Raw genomic sequence first — 19,764 nt, 5'->3', positions numbered from 1 at the left:
AGTTAATCAAGCAGAGTTCTTGGGTAGATGATTTAAAGGTCAAAAAAGAGGACAAAAAGAATAAAGGGTAGGATGACGACATCTCTATACGACAAACAGGTATTTCTTCTTCAATTCCCTAATAGACCGATTGTTCAATGGATCAATGGAGATCTTAAAAGAGCTAACACGCCAAATTGCCATCCAAGTTAGAAATGGCCAGGTCTAAAAAAAGGGTCAGGAAACGTAAAAGGCAAATGGATTTGAGATTCTACCCACTCATATTAATGTTGGGGTAGTTGATATCGCCCGCGTCAGTCAGACAACCACAAGATAGCCAACTTCCATGGACGCTGCAGGATGGGCAAAACCTCCCCATGTCACCACTGAGAATTATTAGCTAGGACTTTCATATTCAGGGTAGACTGACTCTCGTTCAAATGTAAGAGTCCCATTATGATTGCTATAGCAGGAATTCAGATCCAAGTTACTTTTGGCCACGGTGCCATTCGTTCTACTGCAGCTTGCAACAACGTAATGCTGATTCTTAAGCTCTAACTGATCGCAGGTGCTTGAAAATCCGCCCGCAGAAGAAAGAGCGACAAAAAGAAAGCTGCCGCTTATTATAACGATATGATGTCTCATTATGAGTGAGGTTTTGGTCAAGTTGGTAATAAAAAGGGATAAAGCTAGTGAGTGCGAATCACGAGTCGACGAATGAGGCTTTGTATATTCAGTATCTGCCTTATCCGCATGTCGTGAGCTCGGCTGGTACTTTATATAGCACCAGGAAGAGTTTAACATTAAAAATACATGCTGAGTACACCTGTTATATGCCAGTCCTTATCAAGGGGTTGGAGACGATTGGGATATCCAGGAGATGGAACCGTCCGGGGTGACCAGAAAACAACATGATCAGACATGGGCAATGGTATGACTATCCTAAACCGTAGCTGCGGTATGGTGAGGGCTCCACGGGCTCTCTTGCCGAGAACCCTCGCGAATATAACCGCTCTGAACTGACCGGCAGTAAGAACTTCCCTTCCCTCCTACAGAAGTTGCGTTCTTATACATCCCTCAAAGTATGTAGTACCAAAAACCTAGCTGTTGTGAATCGAAGCTCAATCTGGTAGACAATGGAGCTTCGTATATGGAGTTTATTCCGGATTGAATCAGATTGATTTCCAATCAATCTGATATTCGCCTTGTATATAAACCCTCAAGTTTTCAGATGTGAATGACAACAATCAATCTTCCTCTGAACTACAACGCTAGCAAGCTTGTCGTCCAGAATGAACATTCATGATCCCTTTATCCAGACCCTGCAAATATGTCTACCACTCTTGTCACCAAAAGCACCGGTCGAGCGATAGACAGCCGATAAATTCCCCTCTATGGCTGGGAGCTTTACCTCTTTCCGATATATTGCCCGGTTTTTCTTATGCTGGAAGTGGCTATTCGCGTTGGTCTGTCCTGACTATTAAGGTGTTTTGCATGCAACGCCACACAAACGGACGCGACTTGCCCGGGCATCATTATGTCCCGGTGACTCACTTGACTTACCCCTTTTAGCTGGACCTGGACATCAGCCGGTCATCTATAATCTCTTCAAAAAGGACCAGGAACAAATCCATCACATTCCAGATGCTTGACGGATTCCCGTCGAGCCGCCGAGCCGCGTACGTAAAGTTCACAGCTATAGCTACATACCAGTGGTATATTCTGCCGTTAAAGATAACTGGAAACGACGGTATTTCTGACGATCCCCCTTCCCTAGCCCCGCTCCACCTTGCCTGAGCAATTGCCCAAGGTTGTAGTGGTTAATGGTACCCGTGCGTGATTTACTCGGGTATTTAAAATGACCTACTATCCACTCGTTATTTTCATATTCTTCCTTCAACTGCTGGATACCGTGTTTGATCTTTTCTTGTCAGCGTTACAAATGCCCTTGGTGAGAGAAAAGCTGAAATAGAACCAGTGTAGATGATCTGGAGCAGAGAAATACCCGACCTTGCAAAGAGAAGACCCACCCGAATTCGTTGAAAATGCCTGGGTATTTCCTTCCATCCCCAACCCTCATAATCTTGGTCAAACAGAAATCGTGGCACCTTCATTCTTCCATGCCGTGGCCGTGTTGTCGACAAGTAACTCGGTCTTTGTAGTTCACAGCCGGAGCTGGCCTACTCTGCTGCTGTTTTTCCCCGGGCACTCCCCCTTCCGATCACCGGCACGGCCAGACCCTCGTAAAAATACTAACTATCATCATTTACAAACGCCCCTTGATTTTACTCAATTCGCTCCATTTTAATTCCCACATTAACTGGCCTTTACACCGAGGAGCCGCCACTAACAGGCTGCTGGGTCTTCTGTCTCAACCCGTGGCCAGTAAAGAGTCCATGCCATTACGTTGAATATTTGGCATGTGACATGGCTTGTATGTGGGTAAATGCAGAAAAAGACCGGACAAAGCAGGAGGGAAGACGCTCGCCGATCGTGCTTTCCACCATCTTTAGTTTTCTCGTCTTGGAACCAGGGAGGCAGGACCCACTAACCCTTTTCGGGTAGTTGACCAGGGGGTACGACTTTTGAGTTCTTCCCAGATCTCGAACACGTCCGAACAAAAATTAATTGTTCCTCTAGCAGCTTTTACTTGACCCATCACCTTATATTAGTTACGCATAAGGGCATTATATAAGTCTCAAAGAGAGGAATTGTGTACAGACTCCTTCTCACGTAGGTAGAAGTGAAATATATGTTAAAACCATATTTATAGATTCCCTAGTACCCAACAAAAGTCGGTGTCAAGTGCTGAGCAAAATAACTACACAGATAACCTTGCCTGTCCGGTCAATTGGGCATTCGATTTACCTCCCTGGAAACAAAAGTGGGAAACGCGACGGACCGGGCAAATCGCCTCCTCTGGGTTTGGCGACCCACTCAGGACCACTCCATGAGACTTTTCATTGGCGTTGCTGATCCGAGGTTTTAAAAACCTCCAGTTCGTGCTGGCGTTTAGTGGCTGGTTCAATTCCCATTGTCCTCAACCTTCCTCTAGCCGACTTGCCATTCTCCTCGTTTCACTGGGAACTGTACCTTTTTAACGATGGATTCCTGTCCTCAAGAAAAAGACCCAGGAGTTGATTGCAGTTCAGCCCTTGCGGATTGCGCTACAACGGTCCGCACTGTATTTTCTCCCACACAGCAAAGGTTGGAATCAACCCTCGAGCTGTCGCGGTCACTTGCAACTGTTATTGAGGGCGATAATAGCCTTGCGCGTCATTTTGGCGTTCCTCTTGCTAGTGACTCTATGGCTAGGAAGATTGACCCATTATTTGACAAACTTCAACTTATGAAAGACGATGAAGGGAAGGTTGATAATACTATTTGCTGGCTCGATGTTGTCCTCGCACCTTCCTATAATCCAGGGCGACGAGAAGATGGCTGTTATTATTTACAGCTTGATGGACGCAGTGGATTGATTCGGGTGTCAGAATCAGACCACAACTTTATCGAGTCCGGCCTTCCTCAAAAGCTCATTGATCCACGCTCATACCCGCGCGATGTAAAGTCTGAGGAAGAGACGATGCAGTTCGTCGGGGGGTTGTTATTGAATTTGAACAAAGTTGCCTCACAGAGTAAGTATCCTCTCAAATCATCGTTCTCTTGCTATTCTATACCCCCATGCTTTTACCTGTACGTATTGACTTGGGTCTAGTCATCGGCTTGAACAACAAATGCCGGGAAAAAATAAACCAAAGGCTTGAAACTATCAAGCATGTTAGCGGCGGCTACTCTCAAGACACTTGGATCTACGATAAATCGAATCATGTAGATCTGCAGATGACTGAGCCTCCAGAATCGACGACACCAAAAAAAGTCGGAAATCGCAAGCGTGAGTCAGGATTTGCGAACATCTTAATTATGTAAACAGACTGACATTTTTCGTAGCGCCTTCTGCAATGTCACCATGGAAGCCGGAGGAACTAAATCGTTTACCCCGGTGGTTCCAAGCTCACAAGCGTTTAAAGAACAATCAAATCGAGGCTAGATTTGCGAAGGACTTCGGTAGATTTCGAACCCATGGTGCGATCATGGCCGCATACTATCGGGCAAGAAGAGAGCATGGAAAGCGTCGTATAGGTTTGAAACAGAGGCTCCAACCCGGTGATTCCCCACCGTCAACGGCCAATGAACCCGCTCGTGTTGCAATACCCGACCGCATCGATTCACTTTCACCAACGTCCGATTCAGGTCCCAGGCCTTCCGCTTCCTTTCTGGCTCCTCTCAGAAGTCTCAGGAGTCCGGGAATATCGAACGGTGGAACCCTTGAGAAGCAGTGTACAAAGTTGTCCCACCGAACCAGACACATCAAACCAGTAACTCCACGAGACACGACAGAAAGGGCTTTGTGGGATGATTGCTCTTTTATCAGCGCTTCAGGGACCGGGGTAGAACAATTCGATCCAGCGAGTACCGCTGTCCTCAACCCCGAGCAGACCACAAGAGACGGCAGATCATCACGAGGAGACCTCCCGTCGATCCAACCTACCGATACTCGAGAGGGGAATAAATCTAACAGAGACGTCCAGGGAGTGTATGATTTAACTGCACCCGCAGTAGCTCCCGAGGCCCGATCACCAACAAATGGTCACCGAGCTGACCATACAGCTACTGCTGATATGCATTGTTTGCCTCTCGGCATAAATGCAGCGAGTTCGACTCAAAATGATTGTGAAGTAACCGGAGCTCGACCAGAGGGTAGAGGAAGCCAACCGAAGGCTCGCGACGATCCAGCATTACCCGTTCACCATGAACAAGAACTGTCGCCGGCATCTCTTTCTTCAGCGCAAACCACTGCCCGCGTGAGACGTTCTCGGAAGCGTAGGGCTCCAGTTAAGAAAACAAGAGCTGGGACTATTTGTATCACGTGTCGTCGCAGAAGCAGAGTATTTGACGGACAGTCTCTCACATGTATGTTCCTTTTTGCTTTTTTTAATTTTTTTGTTGAGATGACGGACCTCGCCGCATCGCATTATGGGCGTGATGCCTGTGCTAATGCTTCTGTCAAGGCGACACCTGCGTTAAAAAGCAGCTGTTGTGCGAGGGTTACAATTCGCAGACGCCCACAAGACCAAAGGATACTTCTACTCCACAGTTACAGGGAAACCAGTATCCACAAGAAGACACTTCCCACCATGACAGCCCGATTGATTCCCTCGAGCACATTGCGGAAGGGGACACCGCTGCCGACCATCATGAACTCTCCGGCCAGCAACACAGCGTGAGCGCTGCCAACAAAGGCTCCCCCTGGATATCATCAATTGGAAGTTGGTTCAACCCCGGTTCTCCAAGTTTTGTATCCGAACAAGATACGTCGAATGGTGGAGGAGTTTTAACTGCGGCCAATAGATTGCCACTCCCGATCAACCCTGACACCGGTCCTCAAGTGATACCAACAATTTATCACATCCTCAACGAACAGTTTGTGCCTTAAAATTGACCAGCGTTCTTGGGTTGGAGCCAGCAGCCTTGACCGGCCACTGCCTCGATGAGAAGTGGCCGTCGTTCCTCATCCCTAGTTCCAATGGGGTTTTTGATAGCATGGGACTTCCCAACTGGACCAATTATCAATACCAAACCTCTGACAAGATTTGGTATCAGTTTTCAGATCGGAATCTGGATGGATAACCGCATCGTTCTTGTAGCCGCCCGTATTTCTTTTCCCTTTCGGGGCTTGCTTTTACGGAGAATATTGACAAATGCCGACACACTTTCAACTGTTAATTGCTGATAGACCACAATAAGTGAGTCGACGATGGAGTCTGACAGCAAAGGAAAATGCTCTTGGAGTTGTTATTTGCTGTTTTCCCAGTCCGTCGCAATTAAGTGACGGGCCGTATGCCCTCCTTGCACCCGTCGTCCATACTTTGGTCGCCGGACTGTAGGTCAAACCGGCAGGGAACACCGAGGTTGCCTCGTAGCGTTTGGAAAGTGGGTGGTGACTTATGGTCCCAGTTGGAGCTTGAAGACACAATGTCATGCCGTGTAATTCTCTGAGCGGATACCATAATCCCCCCAATGTGTCGGAAATTAGGCACCTCAATCTCCCAGGGCAGGCTTCTATAAGCTGAATAGTACCTTCTCCATGATTGACTGGGATGGACCAGACGGATCTGGTAAGGCATTAGCCTTGCAAAAATGCTAAAGGATTATTGGATTGGATATAAGTCAGACGAAAAGGAAGTGAGTTACTTTGACGATCCCTCCATCCGATTTCTATTCTCAACGATATCCCACACGCCCGACTATCATCCTTCTTTGCAACACTAATGCAGTGGCGATTTCCGAGAACAGGGGACTAAAGATGTTCCAGAGCACACCTATCTTTATATGGGTGATACTTCAGAAGGGGAGAGTGCGCAATGGTGCAAAGGATTGCGGGGTGGTTACGACTAGAAACAACGGCGATCAACCTTTCTTTCCATTAAAGCAAGGAGCAGGCTTTTCCCCAAAGGTATTCCAGGTGCGAGCAATAGCCGAATTGCCAACGTCGACTTACAGATTATGCTCAATTCCAGGGTAAGATTTACGATATGTCGTGGTCCCGAACGGTCATCTGGATACGGAAGTTGGCCATTCCAAATTCCAAGGGTTTCATCCATCGGAAGGCTATAGGTACTTGAATCTATGCGATTTTGTGGGCAGCATCCCGGATGATCTCTTCAAGGGCCGAATCGCCCTTGAGCGCGAACTGCAATCTTCCACGTTAGATATGGCTCTTCTCCGTCCTCCTTATAATACGACTCCCATTAGGGATACGCATTCGATCTCTTACTAGTATTGGCTGGATAAGGCTTTTTAAAGTTCGACGATCCAGGTCTAGACCGATGGCGGAACCTGAGGAAGAAATTGTGTGTCTCGTGGGGGAATCAGATTTCAAAAACCCCTGTAAAGCTATTCTAGGTCTGGTCTGTCTGAGTTACGGTGCTATATGACAAACCTATTGGATCAATGAAATGTACGATGCTCTTGATTAGCCTAGGATAACATAGAATGGGCGATGCCGGTATCATTGCTAGACACAGACCAAGATCTGTATTGGCGCGAACTATGCCGGTTGTAGGATAGAGTTGCTCGGGGTACAGTATTACACATGTGATCAATCGAATTTAGTCCTTCACCGCCTCCTTCCACGAATACCTAATTCCTTTCCTTGAAATCACCAGAAACAGCACTTTATGGTTTGTTACCTACCTTTTATTATCCGAGTCGAGTGAAGGATATTTTATATGACCTAGAACTTAATATCCAACAATAAACCTAATGGCTTCGAAAGATCCGCAAAGTACAGCTGGACGCCGACACCAGCATGAAAATCGCTTGAACCCAGTCAAAACAATGAGGATCAAGGAAATCACGTGCAATGTATCAACAACCAACTCAGCTGGTCGTGGCAACTGCGCAGACCAATGGCGCGGTAACCATGGAATTGGTCGAAAAGAAATCAATCCAAGTTTCTGGCTTCCTGGTGTTCACGCTTTGCTAAGTGGCTACCCATGTACCAGCGCTAGTAGGGCTTTACTGGCTTGCTCAGATGGCCAGCGGAGTAACCCCAGAGTGTCCCGGTGTCTGCTTCGTGGGAGCGATTGTGAACGGATACAGTCTACCCACCGGAAAGGGTTCTATTTGCCGTGCGATGAGGAAGAGAAAGACCTACTCGATTTTCTCCACAAGGTATTCTCCATAGCAAGACGGTCCGATGCCCTCATTCATGTTCCGCACCCAGAGAATGGCAGGGTCCTGGACCTAGGCTGTGGGACGGGAATATGGGCTCTTGACGTGGCCGAAAGATATCCAGATATGTTTGTCGTGGGGGTTGACCTTTCTCCAATCCAGCCTGATCGGCATCCTCACAACTGCGAATTCTACGCCCCATTTGATTTTGAACGCCAGTGGGAGATGGGAGAGGATTCATGGGATGTGGTGCACCTTAGAATGGGATGGGGTAGCGTGTCAAATTGGCCCAGTCTCTATCGGAGGGTCTTCGCACACCTGCGCCCGGGTGGCTGGTTTGAACAGGTCGAGATAGATTTTGAGCCACGTTTTCTGACCAGTTCCTCTGAGCACTTGCCACTGAGACAGTGGTACCAAGCCTTCGAGTATGCCACCGCGCAGACTATGCGGCCGTTAACTCACAATCCTCAAGAGACATTCGGCTTTTTGCAGACCGCTGGCTTTGCAGAGATCTATCACCAAACAATCCAGTTACCATTAAACCAATGGCCGCCCGATCCCCACCAACGAGAGATCGGTCGCTGGTACGGCCGGGCGTTCCTGCAGTTGATTGAAGGGATAGATCTCGGCTCTTTGAATCGCACCCATGGACTCATTACCCAGGCCAAACTAGAAGCATCCGATCGGAATATTCACAGCTTTCATGTGTTGCATGTATACAGAGCCCAAAAACCTCCGTCGGCTAGGTCCTGTTCGTCCTACAAATGCCGGCGTCACGAGCAAACATATGTGGAGCGCTGAGTAGAAAGAAGGTTTAATAAAAAAAGCAATGCTTAGTTTCCGTGGCGCACCTAAATAAAGAGCCGTGGCCATAGTTGTCTGGAAGAAATATTTAAGAATAGATAAAGAGTGTTCTCAATTGGTTCCTAGTAGGCACGGAAGGTTCTCATTGCCACAGAAAACATTAGACTCTTCGACATGGAACAGTCCTTCCAACGTACCCTTCTTCGGAGCATCTTCTACGATACTCTGGGGACTTGCTCCTTGAAGCCATCGCGTACGCGCCCCTCACTTCCTCAAGTTGCACCTCTCTCCAGAATCAAGTCACAACCGGTAGGTCTTATTTCCCACGCTTATCGAAAGGAAGGCACTAAAGTCAATAGACCTTTTCAGTCACCAAAAGCCTAGGCTTTCCCAGAATAATGTATTAAACGGCGAAAAACCTAGCTTCGATGCCCACAAGCTGGAAAGGGAAGCAATAGATTGCATGGAGCTTGATACAGCTCAAGATATGTGCCATTATCGGGGAGAGCCCCATGGGGGAATCCAATAGTTCTTGTTGGATCAGAGCTTAACTGACTGCTGCTAGCCGGCAGTAACGGCTAATCTTAATATCTCTTTCCTCAAGCCGATAGACCCAGAAAAGCCGATAATTCTTTTGCACGACCTGTGAGAATTGAGGGGCGGAAGATCTACATGGAAGGCAGTATTAAACTTCGTGATGGAAAACTGGGGCTATGATTGACATGACGCGGGCGAGTGCACTATTCATTCATCCAGAATTGGAGTGGGAAGTACGTAGAAAGTGTTTACAATAGCGTTTGATTTGGATCATCGAGGGCAGCACAATGTTATTAAGTAGAAAAAAGAGAGGGTGTGATACGTGTGAGGAGTATTGGCACAGAACAGTTACCGATATACCCCAGGCAACATATTTTTGGGATCTTGGAACAATTGATTAAATACCCCCATACCACATAAGATTTATTGATTGACTTCACTTTCTCTGTCCTTGTCCTCCCAAGACATGGAACATTCGGCCAAGCACTTTCCCAGGCCATAGACGGGTTGATGTCAGATTAGGAATAGAGCTTCTATCAAAAATTTCCATAGGACGAGTATTGCAATAGAAATCGGTGTAGAATAGTGGATATGTAAGGCTCTAAATGGTCCCAAGGAGAAGGTGGAACTAGATGTAGTGAGTAACCTTAACCACATACATCAAGGGTAAAGGGTGGCGTTACTTCGGAAAGTGGATTATCTATCTTAGATGTTTATTGGAGAGGGGTATTGACAAACTAGGGTAGCTGACTCCAGCTTCTTCTTGTTGGCCTTGGGTGATTGGGAAGCGGCAGCCAGGCCTACTATATACAGCAGCCCCGGTTCCGGACTAATGCTTTATTAGGACTAATCATTGCTCATTTTGTGACTTTTACTGAAATCCTTTTGGTAGACAATTATTACTGGCGGAATAGACGGTTCACCTGATAATACAAAGATACATGAAGGTTCGTTTTCGTCAATGACACGTTCCTCCTCCAGGAATTACCTTAAGTCATTCAAAGGCACTGAACGAACACGTCGTTTTACTCCCCTTTTCTTTCCTTCTCTGGTAAGATTCCACGACGACATCCCCTTTGACCTTTTTTCAGCTATGGAGAATTTCTGGACAATTAGTTCAGGGAATCCTAACAAGTCATGTACTGGTACTTACAGGGTTACTGGAGAGTGCCTTGCGGATACGGGTCTCGAGATTGGGCTTCGTGGATTTCGATGTGTGTTTCTGAAACCAAGCATGTAGCTCCGGAAAGCTTAGTGTTCTTTTAGGCGCATGGAGGAGGCATTCGCAGATAAGCGCGGCATATGTGCCGTCGAAGCAAGACCCCTCTTTAGGTTGTGGGAGGCTATTACAGGAGCTTGAGGTGCTCGAAGGTTGTCTAGTCCTCGCTTCCACATCCAAAGGACTCCCGCTCGCAACACCGGGACAATCTGCGGGAGATATTCTGTCACCTTCACAGTCCTTGTTTGTAACCGTATAGTCGGGCATCCAGCCCCAGAGCTGCAACTGCAATACATTGACGGAAAGTTGCCTGATAGAGTGATAGAAATTGGTGCCGTTTTTCGTTTGCCCTGCAAGCCAAAATGGTCTGGGTGAGCCGGCATCGTCATGAAGGTTACGAATCACATCTTCGATCAATATGATAATCATTCTTAGATTCTGTTGCAGGTCGGGGAGTGGGTGTGTTGGGCTCTTATTACCCAGATCCATTGCTTGGCTCTGTATCGTGTCACATCTTCTACACGCCCAAACCAGTAACTCCGTATGCCTAACAGTGGATGGATCCATGATCAACGACCACCTATCCCGAAGACTGGCAAGTATACTGCTAGCTCCCCTGAAGATCTCCCATATGATCCAGTAGTTATGAAGATGGATGGAGGCGATAATCATGCTTGTTCTCTTCAAGGGAGCGAGAAGGTCGTCCAGTACAAGCGCTGTATAGGGCCCATATCCCAAGGTCTTTTGCAGGGTTTCTTCGTGGCCTTCCCCAATACTCCTGCCTTGGGAATAAGCGTACAGGAAATCGGGTGCACACTGTAAAGTCGGCACAGGCATAATGCTAAGACAGGCCTTTGCCAGCTGGACTGACTCTGATGAAAAGCTGAGATCGAGGTCTTCAACAGTTGTCCGTACAAGCCAGCCTAGAATTGCTGCAATCATAACGCCTGGAGTAGAGTTTTCCACCCCGGAAATAGCGTGGTGCACGGCGAGCCTCGTGTCGAAGGAATCCCGGACAGGTAAACTGTAGGGCTGTTCCGGACGTAAAAGGAAGAGGCGAATGGTAATCCCGACTAAAAACCCGGTTCTGCCTTTGCTCATGAGTAGGTCTTGTAGGTCCAAATCTTGAGCTGGGCGAGAAATATATTGTTGTTGTATTGAATTCGTTGACAGGCAATCTGAAAGGAATTCTTTCCATTGTGGACTAAGTCGAAGCCGTTCCAGAAAACCACTTTTCCATGTCAGCACCTAGCAAAGTTCAAAACAAAGGAGATTAGAGCGAATCTTACCTCATGGTCAAGTCCATTTAGTATTCCCAGAGGTCACTTGAGTGGGAAAGATGTCCGAGGTTTGGGCATTTGTTATGTGGCAGAGGCAAAGTAATCGGCTCAGTGAAAGAGATGAACCGGTGGTATAATGCGAGGTATGACAGAATCCATTTCTCGTCGTGCTCCTCGTCACCTCCTATCTATAATATATCTTCTGCTTAAAGCCAGTGAGAACCCCTGCCTTTCCTGCCAGAATGCTTTAGGTCTAGCTGACAGGGATGTATACGAGATTTAGGAATTGGTGGGCCTTGTTCTTTGTGGAAATGACTCGACCATGGGCACCATCACTCATAAAGATAGACATCGAGTAATTTGAGGCCAGGCTGATCGCCGGCCTAGTATTGTAATGTAAATCTCGCTACTCAGTAACGGTAATGAATAATTTATCATGCAATGACCGTTCGCAAAAGTGTCGCGAATACTTGGTTACCCTCTAAGCATCTTTCGGCTGCGGACTGAAATTTGGCATTTAGAGCTAGGAAATGGCTGAGCAGTGGTAACAGATCCGCGTAATTGACAATGTGAGACCTCCTTGATCTAGTAAAGATTTGCGTTAAGGCCCCCAAAATCACAGGCGTGCTTTTGGGTATATACCCAGATGTACAAAGACCAATTAGATAGCCCGGGGAATCCGGCAAGGTCAACGCCCAAGCGCTAAATTGACCAGGAATCCACCAGATTTCGAACCCGGTGCGCTAGTTATCGCTGATCAAGCCCGGTGATGCAAGCAAGCCATGTACTCCGAGTCCACCTCAGCCGGGGTCATCTCCCCGGGTACGTATTCTACTACTATCTCCACTTGAGGCAAATTAGAGAATTGACGAGGTTGGTATTGGCTATAAGCGGGGCTACCTAGCTATGCGCTATGGTTTGTGGATTCATCATGCGTTTTCGTCTTTTCTTCTCTCTCCTTTTTTCTCCTTTTTTGAGCCATTGCAATCCACAGGCGTTACAGTACTCGTTTCTCCCGCGGGGACCCTTTCTCCACATAGGAGTGCTTTCGGTCTTACAGGAAGCGCATCTATGCTTTGATCGTGTGGAAAGCAAGCGGGAAGAACACGGAGACTCGCTATTCTGGCCCACAGGCCCTGCCTCTATGCTTTCTCCATTTTCAAGGCCTAATAAGATCGTATTAACCAGAAGCAGCGATAGTTCAGGTGTCGTACACGTACCTGCTTGAGTCTGTTCAAGCTTGATTCTCCAGACATCCATGATGATGTATACCAAGGTGCATTCTTTTCTGCCAAACGATGGGCGGATCTGGTCAACTGACTCTTCCAGTTTGTCGAAATGGACGTGATTCAGAATCTGCTTCAGAGCCTCCTCGTGGTCTGCCATACACTGAGATTAATTTTCTTTGGACTTAGTAGTCGTGATTCTTACCAGATTTCGTTTCTAGCCTGGATTGCTTTATCCGGAATGCCAAATCAGTAGCGAGACGGTCGACAAGATACCTAGTGAGAAACTGGCAAGTGTCTTCGGGCAGAAGTATAAACAGTAGTTTGTGATAGAGCTCGGTGTGATATGTCTTGCTGAATAGTGCGCGATTCCTCCCTGGCGATTCGCAACCACGAATCTGATCTTTCCAAAGGGTTTGCTCCCCCCCCCCCCCCCCTCACATCTCTTGGTGCGCCCGGCGGGACTCGACAATTCCGGGCTATCTGTTCATCAGCTGCTGAGTTTTTTTGTGCCATGTCTGCCCAGTCGACGCCTAATTCTAGCATTAGATACAAAGAAAGTGGCGAAATAGCTGGGCTGGCAACATATTTATCTATCGGAACGCACCAGTAAAACTACTAAAGACACTAGACAGGGGCCGACGCTTTTAGATGTAACATGGAGAGCGGTACAATACAGGGGTTCCGGGTTGTCGATGCTTTGCACTTTGACCGCCCAGCGGTTGATTTTTGGCTTCCTCATAAATGGCAATCATTATAGTTTGTGCTTCTAAAGACTGATAACCGCGATAAATGTGGAAATCTAGAAAGTAGAATGGACCACAGGTGATTTTCGCTCCAAGACAGCCCGGCTGTGATATCTTAGCTTGGTATTTCTCCAACCATACAGTATATACTCACATCGGAAGTGACCAAAAACACCTTTCCTTAACGCTTGACGTGCCGCAGGATAACCGATCAAGACTTCCTCCTCACGCTTCCCAAGGTTCCTGACCATCAATTCCAGGCTATAGACTTCAAATCCTTCTGCCCATGACGCGATGATTTCCCTTGCCAGTCTCGAAGTGTGGTCGCGGTGGAGCCCGAAATCTTATACGTGCTCCACCACACTAACAAAGCCATGGCGTTCGTGTCCGGCTGCGTAATACCATCTAGTAGAAACTCACGGTTTGGTGGTACCCTACAATCCGTTCGTTGAATTTATCCTCGCAATTGAACATGGTACGTACTACTCGTCCGTCATATGGACTAAATCGATCCCGAACACCTACCCTGTTAACCCTTCCGTAAGAGCTGCGCAGAGAATGGCTTACCGCTGACCATTGTTTCCTATCAGCTAAACAATAAAATTAGCAACATACCACATCCTAGCAAGTTCAGTGGAAACGTACCAAACACAGTAGCCCAGCAGCTGGTACCGGTTCGAATATCAAGCGCACTTGGAGGCCTACCGACAACGGCCGAGCGTAACTGCTCCTTAAACAATTCATGGTATAGCAAAAACGCCGCTCTCCTAGAGTCATTCACTATTCAATCTTACGCCAAAGGGTGGAATGCATACCTTGTCGTTCTCGTTATGTCTTTCCATCAAGAAGTCAGCTAGTATTCATACCATAACAGGTCCACATACTGTATCCACAGGCCAAGGGTTTTGCAATCTAGAACCATTCGAGTAAAGGCACAAATGCTATGAGGGTTTTCGCAGAAGATCCTATTGAGGGCTCGAAGCCTCTACCTATGTGTGAGGCAACACTCCAATAATAATCCCGTGATATACTCAATATCGTTATAGTCTAAATCGGCCTTCATTTGGTCTGGGGGACATTTTCGTCTTCGAAAAGCACTGGCTCAATCGGAGCACCTATAATTACCAAGCTCACTATGGGCCCCTTACCAGTGTCAGATAACGAGATTACGTATGCTACTAGTCTTCTTCTTTCACTTTCCGATGACCAAATACGGCGACACATACCTGAGTTTCAAAACCTCGCAGAAAGGATCGCTGCAGTCACCAAAAGCAATTCGCTTAGCGCGAAAACAATAATACATACAGCAGAAGAAAATCTAGAGCGGGTACGAAATTTTTTGCTCAAAGATCAGACCGGTGTTATCTTTAGGTCAGCGTATGAACTTGGGAAAGATCCGCGAACGGCCGTTCTCTCACTGCGGAGCGGAGACGGTGGGCTTGAAGTGAGCCTTTTACGCTTGCTCGCCTGCAGGTTCCTGGCCATACGCCGGCGCCAATGCTTCCCGGCGGACATAGTGAAGGGAGATGTTCAGCCGCATTCTAAGCCTAAGAGGATGAGGAGCGGGCGTCCATTCATCAAAGCATTGGGGCTTCCTTTGACGAATCAGACAGAAGACGGGCTGAAACGTGGGGAGAAGGTGCTTCAAATAGAGGAAGAAACAGGAGTTCCCGGAATCTCTCTCGCCCTCTTGCCCTGCCTTGTAAAGTTCGATCATCTATATTCTGACGAGGTAAGGCGGGTATATGGGGTATCTGCCAGTCGGAAACTAGTCCTTGGTGTCGCACAGGCTTCTGGATGGTCCCAGCTGTTACACTTTTATCAGGACCTCTACAATCACCACGTGGGTGAGTACGTTGTATTTGTTTATTTCAATGAACCCCAAACTTACGCGTTCAAGATTCACTACATTTAGCCAAAGAGAAACGAGAAATAATGGTAAGCAGAGAGGAAGGTGGTATTTAGGAGTTTACCGGTTCTGTGTTCTTTTCTTCATGCCTGCTTCCCTGTCCTACCTGCATCAATTCAGCTCGTGTTGCTTCATAAAAGGCAGAACCTTTTGACCAAAAGTGTCCATCCCAACCGGACGTTCCGAGCAGCCTTTCCAAACAATGACACCACCACCACTGTGAACGGGTACCACCCAAAGCGGGCCAAGAGTGACCAGAGCTTGATGGGGTTCGAGACGGACCTCGCTTAGTCTGCTACCGGTAAGTTCCGTCTCTGTAAGAGACTGGGAACACAAGTAGATTTGGAACATTCCATTCTCCGGTCCAACGGAATCGTAAAGGGATCGAAATATCGAGATAGAGTTTGGACTTGGATGGGCTCTCATGGGACCCATCGTTAGTGTATTTGGCAGGAACCGGACGATTCGGACTGGTTGGTGCATGACTTCCCCCATAGCCTTTCCGTAAGCCACCTTTAATTAAAGCGTCCACCTATCGCAACCGACTCAGTTAGGTTCCATGGGTCTTCTCGGATTCAGCTTACATCAAGACCATGCTCCGCGCACTGATCAAACAGCGCATCGGACCTCCCTCCTTCCCAGTGCTGAGAGAGCCTCCCATAGTCTCCTGATAATCGCCCAGATAGCTGGTCCGGCCCTATCGCCTCCCTGACAGACGCAATAAGCTCAGGTTCTAGGGCCGAACTGGTGCTGACTATTTTGTACCCGGTAAATTCCATATCTTCATCGTGCCAGAGGAGGTGTTCGAATGAGCCAGGTTCCGGCATGATTTGAGCACGCTGGTTTGTCAGGTGACTTTGCGGGGGAAAGAGATAAGGTTAAGGAGGTACATGCCATAGAAATCATATAGAAGGACAGCAGCCTTATAATGGTCCATTCTGGTTCTTGAGAGCGTCTTTGGCGTGTATATCTTCCAGCAAGGGATCATTGCTATTCTGGGATGTTGTTATCAATGATCACGAACCAGTGGATTGTTTTAATACAGTAATACAAGTACACCCCCTCTAATCCATTACATACAATCCCATATTGTACATTGCGGTAATAGCCCACACTTATCCTCTTCTTGTCTCACATATCTTCTTATTGGAACCTGATAGAGTCCCTCCCCAATTTGTTGACCCTGTGTTTCTCTGAAGGGCGTTTCATCTGGTTGTGGGCGGTGGTGGTGGTGCTCCCGGTTTTTTGACTCCCGTAGTGTCATATGCACTTCGTCCCATGTTTAACGCGGATAGAAGATCGATCGGTGCTCTAAAGGGGTCGATATTTAGCGGCCAAGTATTCGCTGTTGAAAGCTGTACTTACTTCATGTTTAAGTGGAGAGATGTGAGAGGGCGGGAAAGGGCTTGTACATGTACATGTCTTGTCTTTTATTTATGTACCTTTCTCCGGCATGTACCAAGGCGTCGCGTAATACTATTTAATCTATCAATCAACCTGAAGCTGGAATTCTATTTTGTATACTTGGTCTCATAGACGCCTTACGCTGTTGTTTACGGTGTATAGTGGGCCGTGGACCACCCAGCCCGTACCTTCTGTGACATTGTCGAGGATGAAGAGTGTGGTGTTAAACTTATTACTGCTGCCCTAAGATTTGAGATAGGACTTGTTACCGCTTATGAGATCATACATAACTTCAAAAATAACCCTGACTTTATGTATCAAAGTGATATTTTATGTATTCATATGTAATGGACCAAGGAAACAAATCCGTTCAATCTGAACAAAAGACCAATGTCATACTCAGTTCCAGACCCTACTAACAAAGAACTCAAATCGAAGTAGTCACATATTCACACAAATATCCCGCTAGATCCCGATAAAATTGCAAGCGCCTGCTGGCCCCCTGTTACTATCCTGTAAGCTTACTTGAATGTAGCGAATCTGAAACGTACGTGGTTCTAGATCCCCGGTGCAAAGGGTTATCCTGCTAGAGGGAAACAGACAGAGCAAAATGATTGCTTGCATGGAAAGTTCACTTGATATGGATCCTTTCGAATCCATACCGAGCAATTTTTAACGGTACATGGAGAAACACGGACTTTGGGCTCCAGGTAGCCGCAACTGAATTGACGACGGCCTTCTAAACACATCCTGTAGGGCGGCAATATGAGCAAAAGTAGCAATAATTACCAGGCGACTCACTTCATTCGGTGCCGTAAAGCGAAATCCTCGCACAGCAATTAGGTTGGGCGATAAAGTTATCTAACAATTCAAAGTTTGGCAAGATGGGCTTATGAAAAGAAGATGGTAAGTTAACAGAAGGGTAAAAGACATCGACCTATATACTGGTTGGCATCTGAGAGGTAGAATATATGCCTATTCAGCTTTGTTTTGCCGCCGTCTCGTATTCTAATTATGTTCTTCTTATTCACCCTTCACTTTTAGTTCCGAGCCAGGCAGGACTGGCCAAAGCAGTGGTAGATCCAACATCAAAAGAGCGCGATCTGACATATGTACCTTGTTTCCACAATGTGGGATCAATTAGTAGAACGAGACTATCCAAAATGCACAAATCTAAATTACACAGCGTAACATCTTGAGCTCCAGTGGTACTGAAAATCAGCACGGTGTTCTACGGCCTTGCCGGCCCAAAACACAGCCTTATCCATATTGCAGTCGCGCACGCAGATTCTATATTGTTTACCCGTTGCACAAGGTCTAGATCCATAGACATCGGTAATTTCATCATCAGTGTATAACCCCGTGTCCGGATCCGGGAGTGGGATGACTTGAGCATTCGAAGAATTTCCTGGATCAGGATACGGTGAGCTTAAGCGAAGTGTCAAGAGCTGAGAGAGCTACATACTTTTGCAGATTTCAATATTTCGAGTCCTCTCGGTCATTGCTTTCGAAAGCTGTTTTTGACTAGACTCTCTGTTTGCAATTGCCGTCGACATATCGAAATACTGCCAATCGGGCTTTTGAGAAGCTCGGGGTTGGTTGATTGGACTCGGGGGTTGGGACTCATACGCCATTGATTCTGAATGTGTACGCGTACCTTCTGTAGGTTCTTCCATTTCCTGGCCACATAGGCAAGAGGTGGTCACCTGCAATTGATATAGCAAGATTTGAAAGATCATAATTAGATGCTATTCAGTAACATGCGGTAAGCACATAGAGCAAGTCTGGGTATTTGAGACTTGAGACGGAAAGTAATATACAATACGTCTCGATCTATAATACTATGGGCATTATGCATGTTCCGCGTAGAGTTGCCGATCGCTACCACTGAATGAACGTAGACCACGTTATCTTGATTCTAGTCGTCACTGTAGACCGGTTTGCACCCGTAACAAGCCTAAATTTCTCTCGTATACACATGTGCTGGCCACCCCTGATTCAGATAGGACCCTCACCGTAAAACGCCGTGTTGAGGAGACCTACGAACAGGTTAGCATAGCTACAGTTTGTTGCGTTAATCAGCTACGTACGCCAATTCTCATGTTGATTGTTGCTTTCCAACGCTAGCTCTATTGTTAGAAGGTTTGCGTGTTTAACGCTGGAGGTGCAGGCACCTGCTTGTTCCGAAGATACTGTAGGAGGTTAATGAAACGAAACGTAGCTATCAGAAACAAACCTACCTAGCACATCATTGACTCGCGTTTCTCGTGAGGGAGTTGGCATGACCGAACATGTAATTTCGACAGTAATGATAGTAACCTTCAAGCCATCCATGGTAATTTCATGCAGGAATCTGACAAAGATGACCGATTTTCCAGTACCAACTTGCGGTGAGTCCTTGACAGGGCTGTCGTCTTTATAGACTTGCTAAAGTAGTTTAACTTATCTCGGCAGTCGAGCAACTACATATCATAGCAATGGGCGGGATGGCGTGCCGATCGATCTTTCCGGGTCGCTATCACAATTAATTTTTAGAAGTAGACTTAGCTAGCACTTAGACATAGCTGGCTATCAACCGTATACTAAACATTGCTAGCAATCTGGAGCTGGATCTAGTGGCATTTGGGCAGATGAGCAAATTGTTTACAATACTATCGACTAGTACTGAACCACACGTTTGATATCGCACCTAGCAATAGTAAATAACCAATTACGATCAGTCCTGACTACTTCACGATGGTCAATAGTTAAATCTATACTAGTACCAATTTTGGGGGAAGGGTAACATGATGGGAGCACAGTCGGAGTAAGAGGACCTTTACTGGAGTCAAGAGGAGATCCAGCTTGGTGGAGCTGCCGGGATATCACCCCATCAGACGCTTGGCCAAGTCTAATGATCAGCAGCTACTTGAACAATTATGGATTA

Source organism: Aspergillus melleus (genome assembly GCF_016097325.1).
Source record: "Aspergillus melleus strain CBS 546.65 chromosome Unknown contig4, whole genome shotgun sequence".
Taxonomy (NCBI): domain Eukaryota; kingdom Fungi; phylum Ascomycota; class Eurotiomycetes; order Eurotiales; family Aspergillaceae; genus Aspergillus; species Aspergillus melleus.
This window is presented reverse-complemented; position numbering follows the sequence as displayed.